We start from the raw sequence: 16,249 nt of genomic DNA, 5'->3' as shown, positions 1-16,249 counted from the left end.
GTGCCTGTGCTGTCCTGGTGGTTTATTCCTTTATTTCAGTGTGAACCCCATCCTGGGGGTGTGTGTGACAGCGTTACTGGGCGGCAGCGACTTGGTGCTAATAATCTGATTTACTGCAGCTATTTTGAATCCCAGGTCCGGACAAGTGCGTTGTGTTGGAAAAGGTCACCTTGGCCCAATCAATACTGATCAGCTGCCAGGCCCTGGAGAGCACTGCACCTGACTTACTCAGGCCTTACTCCGTCTGCCTGCACGGCTTTTTGCTCTCTGTTGCTTTTCAAGAGCACGAGGGGCTCGAAAAGCCAGGTAATAATTTATTGTCATGCAAAACTCAAGCACAAGTGGTGCAAAGCCCAGCACACAAAGGGCAGCCTTGGCTCAGAGAGGAAACAAACAGAGCTGACACCAAACTCTGCACTGGGAGAAGCAGAGCTGCTGCTTCCTCGATGTGGCATTTATCAGTTAAAGCTCTTTGCGTAATCAGGTTTTTCCTCCTCGTTAAACTCCAACCTGTTTGTTTCTGCTTTTATTGTTTCTGCTTTTATTATTTCTGCTTGGTGTTGAGTTGGGACTGGAGACGACTTCAGGGTTGCCAGTGTTACTCCAGGGATGCAACAGAGAGCAGAGGGAGTGCAGCACAGCCTGTCCTGCCAGCTCCTGTCGCCAGGATTTACTGCTCAAGGCCTTTGTTCTTCTCTTGGTGCAGAAAATCAAATTCCCCAGGGCCCTTCCAAACTTTCCCCGTGTGCTTTGCTCTCCCCTGAGCAGTTTTGGTGCCTGTGCCCCCCTGCAGCTCCCGCCCACCTCGTTCTCCTGCACTGGGAGCAGCAGCTCCTGCTCCTGGCTCAGGATTGGAACTGATGCTGTCCAGCAAAACAGAACCAGTGCAAAAAAAAAAAAAATAATATAAAAAAATTATTTGGCAGATTGCTCTGCTCTCCTCTCCCCCTCTTTCCAGCAGGGGAATTAGGAACCTTTTCTTTGTTGTTGGGGTTTTCTTTCAGAATTTGGTTTTATTGCAGAATCCCAGGATGGTTTGGGGTGGAAGGGACTTTGAGGCCACCCCAGACACCTCCCACTGTCAGCAACCACAAATCTCACTCAACAGCACCCAAATGTGCAGGGAAGAGAATTCCCAGCCCTTCCCCAAGGCCTGGGAGCTGACAGGGAGCAGGATTTGGCTGCAGCCCCACAGCTGATCCCTGTGGAGCCCAGCCAAGGGAGCAGCAAGAAGGCAGCTCTGGCTTTGGCTTTTGTTCTGATTTTCGCCCACATCGGCAAGAACTGTGTTTATTAATAGGACAAATTAAGTAACCAAGTGTTCCCAGTAAGTTCAGGGCACCCAGGAATGTGGAGACACCAGGACAGCTGCTCCCCCCAGCTGAGTCAGGCAGATCACACTCAGCAGTGAGGTGCAGGTTATGCAAGCGGCCTTTTGCAGAATTAGGGGATGTAGAATTAGGGAATATCCGGAGTGGGAAGGGACCCACAGGGATCCAACACCACAACAATCCCACCCTGAGGTGTTGTCCAAACACTCCTGGAGCAGGTTTGGAGCTGTCACCACCCTCCTCTACAATCTGTTTATTTTATTTATTTAGAATTTATGACCTGAGGGCCCAACTCCACCTTTGTTTGTGGGGTTCTCCTCTCCCCGCAGGATCCCCACGTGCACCAAAATCCCACTTCCCTCCTGCTGCTGGCTGGGAGACGTGGCAGGAAGTGTTTGACTTGGAAACGCTCAGAGAACATATTGGGAAGGCAGCAAACATAAGGAAAATCCTGCTCCTGCCAAGAGATTTTCCTTTCCCATCCCACTGCAGAGCCACGATGGCAGAGGAGAGAGGGAAGAGCCTTGGGGTTTGCACAGCCTGAGTGCCACAGCAGCTCCTGGCTGTGGGATTCAGAAAGAAACACCTTCCCTGCTCTAAATCTTTAACATCAGATTAAAATTAAAACCCAAACATTCATTTTTTATGGGCTTCTGAAAAATAAAAAGATAAAATAAAAACTCTTTCAGCCGCTGAAACCAGCTCCCCGCTTCAGCACCCTGCTCCTTGGGCTGCAAGAATTTCATATGAATACTGCAAAAGGAGATTTGTTACTGCCCCTCATCACTCAGCACCTGCAAGTTCATTCCAAAATCCCAAAATTCATTGGAATGGGAGCTGGGTCCTGCGGGAGAGCAGCAGGGACTGTCCCCACCTCCAGGGACCAGGCTAGGGCTGCCTTCCCCTCCTGGAGCAGGGTCTGAAATCCCAGAAGGGTTTGGAAAGGAGGAGCAGGGTCTGAAATCCAAAAATGGTTTGGAAGGAAGGAGCAGGGTCTGAAATCCCAGAATGGGTTTGGGTTGGGTTGGGTTGGAAGGGAGGATCAGGGTCTGAAATCCCAGAACGGGTTTGGTTTGGTTTGGTTTGGTTTGGGTTGGGTTGGTTTGGTTTGGTTTGGTTTGGTTTGGGTTGGGTTGGGTTGGGTTGGGTTGGGTTGGAAGGGAGGAGCAGGGTCTGAAATCCCAGAACGGGTTTGGATTGGGTTGGGTTGGGTTGGGTTGGAAGGGAGGAGCAGGGTCTGAAATCCCAGAACGGGTTTGGATTGGGTTGGGTTGGGTTGGGTTGGAAGGGAGGAGCAGGGTCTGAAATCCCAGAAGGGTTCGGAAGGAGGGAGTAGGGTCTGAGATCCCAGAATGGTCGGGGTTAGAAGGGCTCTCAAAGCCCATCTCATTCCCACCCCATGGATGCCTTCCCATCTCCCGGAGGGGACTGGAATGGAAAAGTTTCAATCCATTCTCAGGCAATCCTGCAGCGCTTTTCAAGCACAAAACTTGGGCTGATGTTGCTGCTGTCACATGAAAAACAGTCTGAACTTTTTCTGCCTCTTAGGCAGAACAATTGGTCTCTTCAAGCTGGCAAAGGAAAGAGAGGCCCGGGGAGATGGGAAGGAAGGGATGTGGGAGCCGGGAGAACGGGAAGACAGCATTAATTACACACAGCCTGACAGCTGGAGGAGAAAATTCTACACTGCTCAGAAGGTAAAGAATTAAAGAGATGATGGAAAGCGGGGAAAAGTGGTAATTTCCTTGAGCTGTGTGAGGAGTTTACCAAGCTCTTCCTGGAGCTCCGTGTGTCACAAGGAGATGGAAAACAATCCAGGACAAGAGGGGACACTGGAAAATGCACAGAAGTGGAATTCAGGAGAACTGGAACAGACAAAAGGGAGCAAATGAGAGTGTGAAGGGAACTCGAAACTACTTTAGGTGTCAAAATTGGCTGGAAATCCTTGAGAATCCAAGGAAAAGATCCCCACCGCTGGGGATACTCTGGGCCTCACCTCTCAGGGAGGGGAAAAAAACCACCTGTGACAATTTCAGCCCAATATTTCCGTTTAAAAATCCAACAGACACAAACCAAAGCCGTTTGTGGGAAAGGGCTGATGTAAAAACCTCCTGAACTGGCAGAACAGGAAGCTGAAAAATTCTTTTCCTTCCAAAACATAAAAAAAGAAAATTAAAATTCAAAATTGATACAGATCACAGCACCTTGAATTGCCCAGCAAATGGAACCTGTTGCTTGCAGGAAGAGCAGCAATAAAGCAGCAGAACCAAAACCACTCACCCCAGTCTGGGGAGGGAAAGATTCTGAAGCGTTTTGCAGGACAGGAAAACAATTTCACTCAGATGCTCCTGAGGGAAGCCAGGAGAAAACTGGATATTCAATTTATAAAAGCAAGAAGAGAACGCATTGTTATGTCACCTTTGGCTATGAGAGACAGAAATGAAAACAGGGCCAGATTCAGAGGAGCAGCTCCCGAATTCTTACGAGTGACATGGAAGGAGCTCCGTGAAGTCCCTGCTGCCATTCAAAGCCTTTTGCATCAACAGTGAAATGTCCAGGTCCAAAAGAAAGGGCGGAAAGTGAAATGTGGTGAATTAAAAGCTTCCCTCGGTGAGTGACCAGGGAATCCCAGGATGGTTTGGGGTGGGAGGGACCTTAAATCCCAGCCAGCCCCACCCATGCCATGGCAGGGACACCTCCCACTGTCCCAGGCTGCTCCAAACCCCAGTGTCCAACCTGGCCTTGGGCACTGCCAGGGATCCAGGGGCAGCAATAACCTTATTTCCCCAATATTTTCTCTAAACCCCCCGTTTAGGCTGCATTTATCCCACACTGGAGAGGCAGAGCTGAAAGGCTTCGCCGTGAGGAGTGAAGTGAATTCACACCAACATCCATCACGGAGATGGGGAGAGAGTTGCCACTGGTATTTCGGGAAAGGGAACTGCTGAATGACTCAGGGTGGAGAAGGGCTATAAAAAGCAATCAAAAAAAGATTGTGCAAGGATCCCTGGATAGTTTAAAACAAATATTTTAACTCCACTCTATTTTGAAAGTGTCTTAAAATAATGTGAGAGTGGATATTTTTATGGCGAAAGCAATGGCACATCCTGCTAATCCAAGTTGTTTGTATGCAGACAGAATGCCAATCTTGTGCTTTATGGATTTGGGAATGTCCTTCCAGCTCTGCTTTATTTAACTCCTTCTGTGCTCCCTGAAGGGGATCCAGAGCACACCCACTGTGGTTTGCTCCCAGAGCCATCCCTGCCTCTCAGCCTGCTGTTTCAGGAATATTCACCATCTCCCAGGGTGGGTAAAGAGGATTTACCAGCATTTAATAACTCCACATCTACAAGGAGCCCTTTGGAAAAGCTCTGAATTAAACAGAGAAACTCCGGGGAAACTGGAATTTGGGCGAACTCCAATGCAAGGCAGTTACACAGCAGCTGCAGGGGGAGCAGAAGGGAAAGCTTGAATGGCAGCAGCAAAGAACGGGATGGAATTTCCTCCCAGGGCTGGTGATCCCAGCACATCAGGGCTCCTGCTCCTCTTATCACCTGGGGAGGAGCTGGCAGGGGATGGGCCCTTCCCACCTGAGCTCAGGGCTCCATCCCAGCTCCTCCTGGAAGGTTTGGTGGCACTCCCATGTGCTTTCCCAGCTGCTGGAATTTCTGGTGGATACCAAATCTCCTCTTGACTCCCCAGCTGCTCCCTCCTGTTTCCCTCCCGTGTCCATGGGATCTGTGTGCCAGGCCTGACACGCTCCAGAGGAGAGACAGGAAAAGTTCTTTGCTGCTCTCCAGATTTCTCATGGACCAGCTGCACTTTTGGCATTGCAAATGGGATCAGAGGGAGGCTGAAAAGGGAGGAATGAAATACAGCTTGGGAACTGGATAAAGGAGCCTTGTTTTACCAGAGGGAGAAAAAAGAAGTAAAGTTTTAGGCAGAGGGAAAGTGAAGGAGCATTGTGATTCCTGGAAAATTAAGCAGGATGTGATTGGGACAAATCATACAAAGCAGAAGGAGAACAGGAGGATTAAACTGTGTTTCCTCACTGGGAGGGTTGTCCAGGCTGCCCAGGGCAGTGGGGGAGTCCCCATCCCTGGAGGGGCTTGTGGACGTGGCACCTGGGGACATGGGGCAGTGGTCTGGACACAATGATCCCAGAGGGTTTGTCCAACCTGAACAATCCTGGGATACAGGATATTTTGATTTCTTTGTTTGTTTCCTTAAGATCCATCCACAGATGGACATAAAGAAGAAACAATTCTAATTCTTCTCTTTTTTTTTTTTTTTTTTTTGTCCCCTGGTTGATTTGAAGTGATGCCCACCAGTGACAGAGAAAAATCCCATCCAAGTCACTTCCTAGGGACGATCATTCCATCAAATGGAATTTGATGATTTTCCCATGTGGGTGAAGGTTCAGAGGGACCTACACCTCAGCACTTACCCAACTTGCATTTCATCAGCACAGCATCTCCAGCACTGGCATCAGAATATTGAATAAAACATCCCTGAAGGGAAAAGCCTTGTGAGAACCTCTCCTTTTGCTCTCAGGTGCCATCAGAGGTGAACGAGGGGCCGTGTTTGTCTGCTCCAGCCTGAACAGCTGAAACAAAGAGAGGCTGCAAAGGGATTCGTGGGGGAAATGTCCCATTAATTCCGTGAATTCCATGAATGGATGTGCCTCTCGCAGCAGGCACCAGGCGATCAGCCTTACATAAATGCCCTACATCATCCCAGTAGTCACTTTCTGATCTTCCAAATCCAACAGAATTATTTATAGCCCGGCATGAAATATTCATGGAGAAGTGTCCACCGCCTGAAATTCCTGCTAAAGAGTAATTTAACTTGGGTTTTCTGCATTTCTTGCCATCGGAATAATTTGGGTCAGGCAAGAGCCAACGATGTCATCTGCCTACAAAGGCCTTGTGATGAGCATGACAAAGCTTTTAGGTTTGGAGTGGGTATTTTGTAAAAACCACGGTGAACAACGGGCCCAGTCCAGCTCGAGTCAGTTATTAGGCTGATATTTCAGGTATTTCAGCCTGATGAAGCCTTGGAAGCTTTTGGAATTAGCACAGCTGATTCTCCCCGTATCCAAAGCTCTGTTACACGGCATCGGATCAGGAGCAGCAAATCTGCATTTCCTGGGGCCAGGAGCAAACCGACCCAAAGCAACCAGCCTGCATCAAAATCTTCTTCTGATCTGAAACTCTGAAAATATCGACTCCAAAGGCCCAGGAGCAGCGTGGCTCCTGCTTTGGGGCTGAATGCAGTGAAAATTGGTGCTCTGACCTCAAGGGTTGTTGAACAGGGGCCAAATAACGTCATCTTTGTGCTGACATCTTTCACATTAGCATTGAATAAATCTCCTGGCTAAATAAATATTCCTTCCCCCCCCACCATCTTTAATATTTTATAGATTTTTGTTTAACTATATGCTCATCTTTACCTGCAGATAATAAATATACAAAAAACCTGGAGTGATAGATGGGGTGGGGGAAAATTAAAGTGCAATACAATAAATATATTCATTGTGTGTTGTATTACATATATGTTATATTTATAACATGTCTATATATATAAAAAAATAAATAAATACTCCTTCCCCCATCTTTAATATTCTATAGTTTGTTGTTTGTTTTTTTTTTACTATATGCTCATCTTCACCTGCAGATAATAAATATGCAAAAAACCTGAAGCAATAGATTGGGGGGGAACATTAAAGTGCAACACAATAAATACATTTATTGTGCATTATATTATATATATGTTACATATATATAACATGTATGTGCATATATATATAATATATAATATATACATTATATTATATAAAAAATAATAGATAATAAAATAATCTTCCAAGCTCTTCTCACCATAAGTGGCCCAGGACACAGGCACCTGTTGGACCCCTGAGCTGCTCCTCAAGGAATGGAGTTATTTTCTATTGGGCAGCAAAGCCAAAATCCCTTCCTGGATCAGTGAATACTTAGAGAGCACGGAGATTCTCGGGGAATTTTCGGGGCATTTAGCAGGGGGAAGGGACCTCCCTGAGCTGTGCAGAGCTTTTATTCTTTTGTTCTGTATAGTTTGTTATTTTCTCTTTAATTAAAACCTTTTTTGCTTTTTCAAACACTTCTGATCAAGCCGTCTGGGTAATTATTTTAGGGCCATTTCTGGGAGGTTGCTGGCAGCCCTCAGAGTGGGATGAACCCTCGTGGGGCTAAAACCAGCTGGCCCCCGGCAGAATTGGATCACTCAGACACCTTAATATTGTAAAAAATCATCCAAAACCCCCCCAACCAACCCTATAAATCACCAAACGCTATTAAAACCTACATGTAAGAATTTAAAGAGGGTTTTCACGTGATGAATTTAAGTATCCAAAGAACTCCCCTATCCAGAAAAACACATGACAAATATAAATATTACAGAGCAACTGTTTAGACAGTCAGACAGAAAAATGCCTTTTCAGAACCGCACCGCCTGTCAATCCAAATGTCACATTTTTTCAGTCAGATTAAACCACACCTCTGGATATTAAAACACTAATTTTCCAAACTTCCCACTGCTCGGTGGTTCCAAGCCGTCCCTCCCCTTCCTGCTCTCCTTTTGCTCCTGTCAATTTTGCCTGCCTGCATATTTGATGCGTATTCATAATTAAAAAGCAACCCTCGCTGCACCGGTAGCCCAAGGAGGTTCTGCACATCACACGCCATGGGATGTAACGGATAAATAATAGGATGGATCTCCTTCACCTGGGGAAGCTGCTCCCACACACGATGAAAAGGGGAATCAGAACGACGCGCCTGAATGTCAAGGAGTGGAACAAGAAGAATCCAAAATCCCTCTGCTCCTGCAGCAGGGGCTGTCATTGCCATTTTAAATAATCCATCTCCCCCCTCCCAAATTCCTGCGGATAGTGGAAGGGAAGGCAGCGTTCTCAGCAAGCAGGTGTTTTTTTCCCAGCGCTACCAAATAATTTAGGGCAGAATGTAATATTTTGACAGCGTGGCTATGTGGGAGTGTGAGCGGCTGTCAGGCAGGAATTCCCCTCCCAGACAAAGCTGTGTGAGAGGAACAATCTGGAGCGACATCAAAGGCTCCCCACCCCGAGGAGGTGACACGCGGCATCACATCCACGGGCTCTGCTGGTTTCTTGCACGAAACCGGGGGAACTGGGGGGTCATTTCCACCCCTGTCTCCTCAGCCTCCACAGAGCCAAGCCCATGGAGAGAGCTGGGAGCTGCAATGGTTTGGTTAATGAGGCGCTGGGATGTGGGTTTGGATTTAGCTCCACACGCTCTGCAGGATTTTATGACACCCCTGAGATCCTCCTCCCTTTTCTCGCAATTCGGTGCTGCAGCCAGCAGTGAACTCTCCGTTCCAGACCCTGAGTGCAAAGCCAGGTCAGGCCTGCCCAGGTAACAAATGTCTTTGCAGAGGTGAGGGAGAAGTTAATGGGAAATCTCGGGATCGGTTTGGGATCACCAGGGGCAGTTTTGGTGGGGATCCATCCCCAGGTGACCATGGCACAAATGGCACCGGGAGTGCAGTGTCCACAGCCTGCATTTTCCTGCTCCTCGTGCTGGAGGCACTAAAGTCACTCACAGGGCTCCTATTTGTTGTGACCTGGGCAGGGAATTTCCTTCCCGTGCTTTTCCCTCCTGCAAGTGGGATAAAAACATCAATATTCCTGGGCAGGTCACCACGCTGGCCCTGCTGGGTGAGGGGCAAAGCAAAGGGTTTGTTTCACAGTGGGGCAGGACAGAGCTCAGCCCAAACTGCTCAGGTGGATCCCGACCTTTCCCTGCCCCCATTCCCAGACTGTCATCTTCTGTCCCTGGGCTCTCCTGGGGCTGGGACCTTCTCCTCCTCCTCATCCTCCTCCTCCTCATCCTCCTCCTCCTCATCCTCCCAGGAGCTGCCTGCGGATCCATGGCCTGATTTAACCTGCACTAATTCCCTCAGTGCTGGCAATAAATCCTGGGAATTGCTGGAGAGCACATCCCCGTGGGGAGGGAAAAGGCGCATTTCCATATGGGCTCAGCCAGAGCTGCCTGGGCTCCTTCCCTCAGGAGAATCTGCCCGCAGATTTAAATAGAAAATAACCCAAATTTAAATCCCAGCATTCCTCTGATTCTCTGCTTGCTTTCTGCCTCTCTCCACCCCCTTTCACAATCATATTTAAACCCCGCAACCCAAAAGAGCTCTCTCCAGCTCCATGTAAATTCACATTCCTGGGAGTTTTCCCTCCAGTTTGTGACAGTGTGATTTGCTGCACTACATCTAAAGCTCCACCATGTCACTTAATCCTTTTCTATTTCAGTAAAAGCACAAATCACAAGTGGGATTTGGTGGGTTAGGAAAGGACAAATCAAAACTAAGGGGCCACATTTCTCTACCTATTGGAGAGGAAAGGGAGGAAAGCAGTTCACCTGTGATCCAACCTGCTTTAATCAGCAATTATTCATTAAAAAACCAAAACCCTTCGCCGTAACAGAGATAAATATGTTAAAACTCCTTCAAAGTATGACACGCTCTTCTGTTCCTCATTCATCATCTTTTTGGATGAGGATTGATTGTCTTTACATTGCACAGCCCCATCTGCTCCGACACGAAGTTACCGTTAAATAAAAGCCAGCGCTCAGGAATTCGGCATTAACGGCAACATGACCAGGGCAGGAAAGCTGTGCCTGCATTCCCAGCTCTCCGTCCGTGGCTCTCCTCAGAGGACTGCTGCATTTCCTGGGCGTCCAGATTTTTGCTTTAAATAAAAAGAAATGTGGTATTTACCTACTGACAAAGCCAAGGGAAGGAATTGTTCCTGCCACCAGCCTGCCTGCTAAAAATAAAGGCAGAGAATTCTAATCTCAGGAGGCAGTTAAAAGAAACAAGGAAATTCTTCTGCATAACACAACAGCTTTTCCTCTCCCTTTCCAAGTTCTCTCCGCACAGACACTTTCTTTTCCTGGATTTTTGCAGTGGGAGGGAAAAACCCCGTTTAAATTTCCCTGCAATAGCAGAGAGTGCAGCAATAACCCCTGACCCAGCAAAACAAAACAAACTGGAGGAAAAAAATCTTTAGATTTCAAGGAGTTTTCCCCAAAATAAAATCAGGAGGCATCTGAGGTGGAGGGTGCTGCATAGCAACGGTGGGGAGAGGAGCAGCAGTGCCAGAGCCAAGGCTGCTTTCCTGGGAAAAACCCCAAATCAGCTTACCTGGCCTGAGCTGGAATTAGAACATGGGATCTGCATCCCCACAGACAAATTTCATCGTGCTCAGAAACTCTGGCCCCAGCACTGGGGAGGGGGAAAAATTCATTTCAGTAATTTATAAAATTAGAGGAGCAGAGATGAGGCTAAAGGAGTAAAGTAAAGAAAGAAGACACAAACCCAGTGTCATGGCAGTACGGGAAAAATATCCATTGTGAGGAGCGGGAAAGCACGGGATAAAAAATCTAATTATGGACCCACCAAAGGCAGATCCCAGTTACATGGATTTAAACTCAGCAGTTGGCTTGGGAAGAATCCAAACAAATCCAAACTTTCCCTTCCAAGCCAGATTTTTGGATGTCTGTGTGATCTATGGGGAGGTCGTGTCCTGACATTCTCCTGGGCTGCAGCCGAGGCAGGCACCAGACCCCGGGCTCAGTGCAGTGAGATAAAATAATGTAAAATCCTCAGAAATCCTCTCCTTGCAGCCCGCTGTCCCTCCGAACACTGCCCAAAGCAAACACAGCTCTGCTCTAAAGCAAATTGTCACCGCAGGCCTGGGGGAGACTCAGTTCTGCTCGTTCTGGGGGCGCTGGCCCCAAGCAGCCGCAGGAAACTCCCCGTCCCCAGGCTCTGGGATGAGCCCCGGGACAGGGCGGCCCGGGCAGGAGCTGCTGCTGGCAGCCAGGGGGGAACGGGCTGTTCCCAGGCTGGGGAAGGAGCTGTTTGCTGCGGGGCCGTGGTCAGAACCCATCCCTGCAGGAGCCCCAGCCCCAATTCCCTGCCCGGCCACGCCGACCTCCGATCCCCTGCTGCAGGCTTTGCAGGAAAGAAGTGGCCCTGCTTGGCAAGCAGCACTTCCTCAGGTTAACATTCCCATTTAAATTTCGGTTGAGACTCCTTTTCCCAGTGCCCTGGAGTGACTGAGGGGCCTTTAGGAAATCCCCCATTGATCCCAGCTGAGGGAATCATGGAGCAGGAGTTGTGAGCCCCGATATTGTGCCAGGAGAAAAGCGGGGCTTGCAGCAGCTGCTGTGAAGGATCCAGCATTGCCTGGGACAGAGAATTAAGCACAGCTCCCGGCACAATTCCCTGGAGAGAGCAGCCACTGTCCCGGCCCATTAGGCAGGGAAAACATCGGAGGAAGCTTTACACTTCGTGTCCTCCTCCCAGACATCAGCTCAGCTTTTTCTGCTCTTTCCCCACTTATAACAGATAAAATCAAGAGAGTCGGGATCCAAAGGAGATTTACTGTGGGTGAAAACAACAATAAAGCCTCTTGCTGCCTCTGAGCAGCCCCAGCAGACCCTGCCCGGCGCTGCTCCGGCTGCTGCAGGCCACGTGTGCCACAGCAGTTCCTAAAGATTCGGGAAAAGGTGATGAGTCAGTTCCTCTATCTTGATCAAATTCAGCTGGAACTGCAACAGCAGCAAAATGCACTTTTATCTCCAGGAGGGGGAGAGAAATAGAGGGCACGGATTAGACACAAAGGACAGAAGCGGCACATTCCCAAACCCGAGACTCTCATTAAGGCACGAGGGAAGAAAAAAACCAGTGACAAATGTGCTCTGCTGCGAGGCAGATAATAAAAAAGGTAAAGAAAACCTACATTATGCACAGGACACGATCATTCTTTCCAGCACGAAGTTTGCAGTGTTTCAGCTGGGAAAAAAAAAAAAAAAAGGAGACAATTCCTGCTGAAAGGCTGAGCGCTGCCTCAGCCCCGCCAGCAGCTGATGGTGAGCACGCTGCCGACTTCCAGCTGGATGAAATACAATGGGAACGGAGGAGAAAAGTGGATTAGACCGTGAAATATAAGTATGACACTATTAAGGAATATTATGATACTTCACAGCGTAGAAAGGAAGAAAAGTGGGATCACTGGGCTGTGAAAGTTCTTCTTCCCTCAGATAAATCCCGAGCGCGGCGTTACCTGACAGAGGCAGAGGGAAGCTCCTGCTCCAGTAGTTTTTCTAATTTGTTCAATTCCTTAAAACACCCCGGGAAGCTGAACACCTCTAACTGGAATCTCTGGAGGCACAGGGGAGGCTCAGAGGGGTAAAATCTCTTGGTGGTGGTCCCACAATCAGGCTGAGCTTCACCACCCCACGGGTGATCCCCCCTGCACCCAGGGACACCTGTGGGACACCCAGAATTTGGGGTGAAAAGGGAAGGAGGTTCCATGGTGTCCATGATCCCACCCTGCACCCAGGGACACCTGTGGGACACCCAGAATTTGGGGCGAAAACGGAGGGAGGTTCCATGGTGTCCATGATCCCACTCTGCACCCAGGGACACCTGTGGGACACCCAGAATTTGGGGTGAAAAGGGAGGGAGGTTCCGTGGTGTCCATGATCCCACCCTGCACCCAGGGACACCTGTGGGACACCCAGAATTTGGGGCGAAAACGGAGGGAGGTTCCATGGTGTCCATGATCCCACTCTGCACCCAGGGACACCTGTGGGACACCCAGAATTTGGGGTGAAAAGGGAGGGAGGTTCCGTGGTGTCCATGATCCCACCCTGCACCCAGGGACACCTGTGGGACACCCAGAATTTGGGGTGAAAAGGGAGGGAGGTTCCATGGTGTCCATGATCCCACTCTGCACCCAGGGACACCTGTGGGACACCCAGAATTTGGGGTGAAAAGGGAGGGAGGTTCCATGGTGTCCATGATCCCACCCTGCACCCAGGGACACCTGTGGGACACCCAGAATTCGGGGTGAAAAGGGAGGGAGGTTCCATGGTGTCCATGATCCCACCCTGCACCCAGGAACACCTGTGGGAGCTGTGAGACATCCAGAATTCGGGGTGAAAAGGGAGGGAGGTTCCATGGTGTCCATGATCCCACCCTGCACCCAGGGACACCTGTGGGACACCCAGAATTTGGGGTGAAAAGGGAGGGAGGTTCCATGGTGTCCATGATTCCACCCTGCACCCAGGGACACCTGTGGGACACCCAGAATTTGGGGTGAAAAGGGAGAGAGATTCCATGGTGTCCATGATCCCACCCTGCACCCAGGGACACCTGTGGGACACCCAGAATTTGGGGTGAAAAGGGAGGGAGGTTCCACGGTATCCAACAAACACCAGCAGCCCCGAGCAAGAGCCCGAGCTCTTCCCACAGAGTGGGAAATGGGGGCTGGACAAAACCAATCCAGCAGAACCTGAATCCCATAAATGTGAAAGTGGGAATCCCATAAATCGCCCTGAAAGAAATCCCAGTTCCCAAGGTCGGAAGGTGTTCAGGGCCCTGGCGTCACCTTGGATGAGTGTCACAATAAAAGCCTTATTTTGGCCTGCAGGGTTTGAAAATGACTTGATTTGATCTTGAGGGATTTTTTCTTTTTCCCCCTCAGTGTTCATCTCTCTTGTTTTAATGGCTCTTCAAAGAAATGTTTTCTGAGACGTTCTAAGCATTTGTTTTATCCACAAGAGCGTTTCAAAGCCAAAGCCCACTGCTGCGGGTTGGTGATGCTGGGGACCCTTCACCACACACCACCTGCAGCACAACAGGTACCTATGCTGGGCAAAAAAAAACCCCTAAAAAGTCTAAATAACCTAAAAAAAAAAAATCTAAAAAAACCCCATTAAAAATCTAAAAAAAAAACCCCAAAATCTACCTCTGCTGGAAAAAACAAACAAACAAACAAAAAACCAAACAAAAAACCCCAAACAAACAATCAAACAAAAAACCCTAAAAAATGTAAAAAAAAAAAAATTCTAAAAAAAAACCCCTTAAAAAGTCTTTAAAAACCTAAGAAAAAATTCTAAAAAAAATCCTTAAAAATAATTTTTTAAACCCTAAAAAAAAATTACTACTCATAATAATATCTACCTCTTCTGGGCAAACCCCCCCTTGTTTACATAAAAGTCACATTAAAGGCAGCCCCACAAATGGTCCTACAGCTGCCAGGGTGGAGTTCAAGCCCTTTCCCGGGGCAAGAAGGAAAATGTCCTTGGGAAATAAGTAAGGCCACTTGTTAAAATGGAAATTTAGATTATAAACCTTACCAAAATAGATAAAAATTAATATATATATATGTATATAATATATATGGTATATCCACTTCCCTGAGAAAAAAAAGCCAATATATAAATAAAATATTTCACTTTCTAACGGCTTTTAAAAAGTACTTGAAGCTCCCAGTTAACATAAAACAAAACAAAGTCTTAGCAGGCAGCAAAGGGCTGGAACAGTTCAGACTGAAGGGATCTAAACAAGATAAATAGGAGGCAGAAGGGAATGACACAGCAGCTCATTAGGGATGGTTCACAGAACAATCTTATCAGTGCAAACATTTCCCCCCTTCCTTTTAAGAAAGCGCTCATTGAATAGAAAAATTAATTCTGAGCCTTGACTAAACGGAGCCTGGAGCCTTTCAGCAAGGATGGAAGGAGCTTGTTGGGGGTTTTGATTTCCAATTTGTGCCCCAGACAAGGCTGGAAATAACAGAAGTTTGATTTCAAGGTAAAAAAAAAAATCCATTCTTTAATTATTTCCCTGGTGGGAGCTGTGGGCGCCTGCTGCGCCCTGCTGCTGCCATGGGGAAAAAGGGAATTTGGGGAGCGAAAGGAATTTAGGGAGCAAAAAGGGAAGTTGGGGAGCCTCTCAGGGAAAATGGGGAGCTGGGAATGAACAGCTTTAGTGCAGCTGCTGGCATTTCCCAACTCAGAGGCACTGGTGGAACTCCAGAGCTGGTTCTGAGCAGGCTGAGCTGGACTCAGAGCTCCTGGTGGGTGCTTTCCATTCAAATCCTCTGAAAAGCCTTGATTGGTTTTGTTTGCTCTGAATAAAATGTGGAATTTTGCACTCTGTCATTTTGGGACACTGAAGCACTTATTTTATTTTTATTTTTTTTTAACAATCTACCATCTAATTTTTTACTTTTTGTTTTGTTTTGGGTTGTTTTTTTGTTTTGTTTTGTTGGTTTTTTTTGGAACTGAAATACTTGCGCCCACTTGAAATTGAAAACTCCAACATTTAATTTTCGTTTTTAAATATGGGCTTTCTCAGGAGCGATGGCAGAGATTCCCGGGGGCTTGGAGCTGGGTTTTCATTTAGATAAGCTGCCCGTGGCCAGAGAGGTTATTTCCCTTATCCCCACCATCTCTGGGCCTCAGCTCTGCAGCTGGGGCTGGGACAGCTCCTCAGGAGCAGCAGCAAGTCTGAATTTTGTGCAGCCGGGGCAGGGGGAGCGGGGAGGAAATTATCTGCCACGTCAGAGCCTTCCAACGTGCACTAATCCCAGAGCCGTGAGGTTCCTGCAGGGCATTAATCACACCAGGTACTGCAGCAGCTCTTGTCTCCCTCTCCCACAAAACCCAGGAGGAAGGCAGAGCAGAGGCCCAAGGAATAGCAAACTCAGAATTTAACATGTTCCTCTTTTTATTCCTAAAGTGCTTGAACAATAATATTTCCCCACCTCCTTCGTCCAGTGCGAGCTGCCAGAGATCCAAACAGAGCAGCAGATCCAGAACTCATCACAGTGATGGGAAAGGGTGAAGTGACTCCGGCACTGCCCTTTGTGACAACACAGAGGAGGCAGAGCCTCTACCAGCATTAAAACAAGGAATGGTCCATTTATTGCATTAATTCTCCTTTAGGAGTCACTTCAGGAGCCCCCCAGCCCTCAAACCTGAGCCCTGTGTCTGCAGAGGGAAATGCTTCACGTGATAATGGACTTAAAAATTATTCAT

This window comes from Chamaea fasciata, unplaced genomic scaffold, assembly GCF_029207755.1.
Source record: "Chamaea fasciata isolate MVZ Bird 193981 ecotype frontalis unplaced genomic scaffold, bChaFas1.0.hap1 SCAF_13, whole genome shotgun sequence".
Lineage (NCBI taxonomy): Eukaryota > Metazoa > Chordata > Aves > Passeriformes > Sylviidae > Chamaea > Chamaea fasciata.
This window is presented reverse-complemented; position numbering follows the sequence as displayed.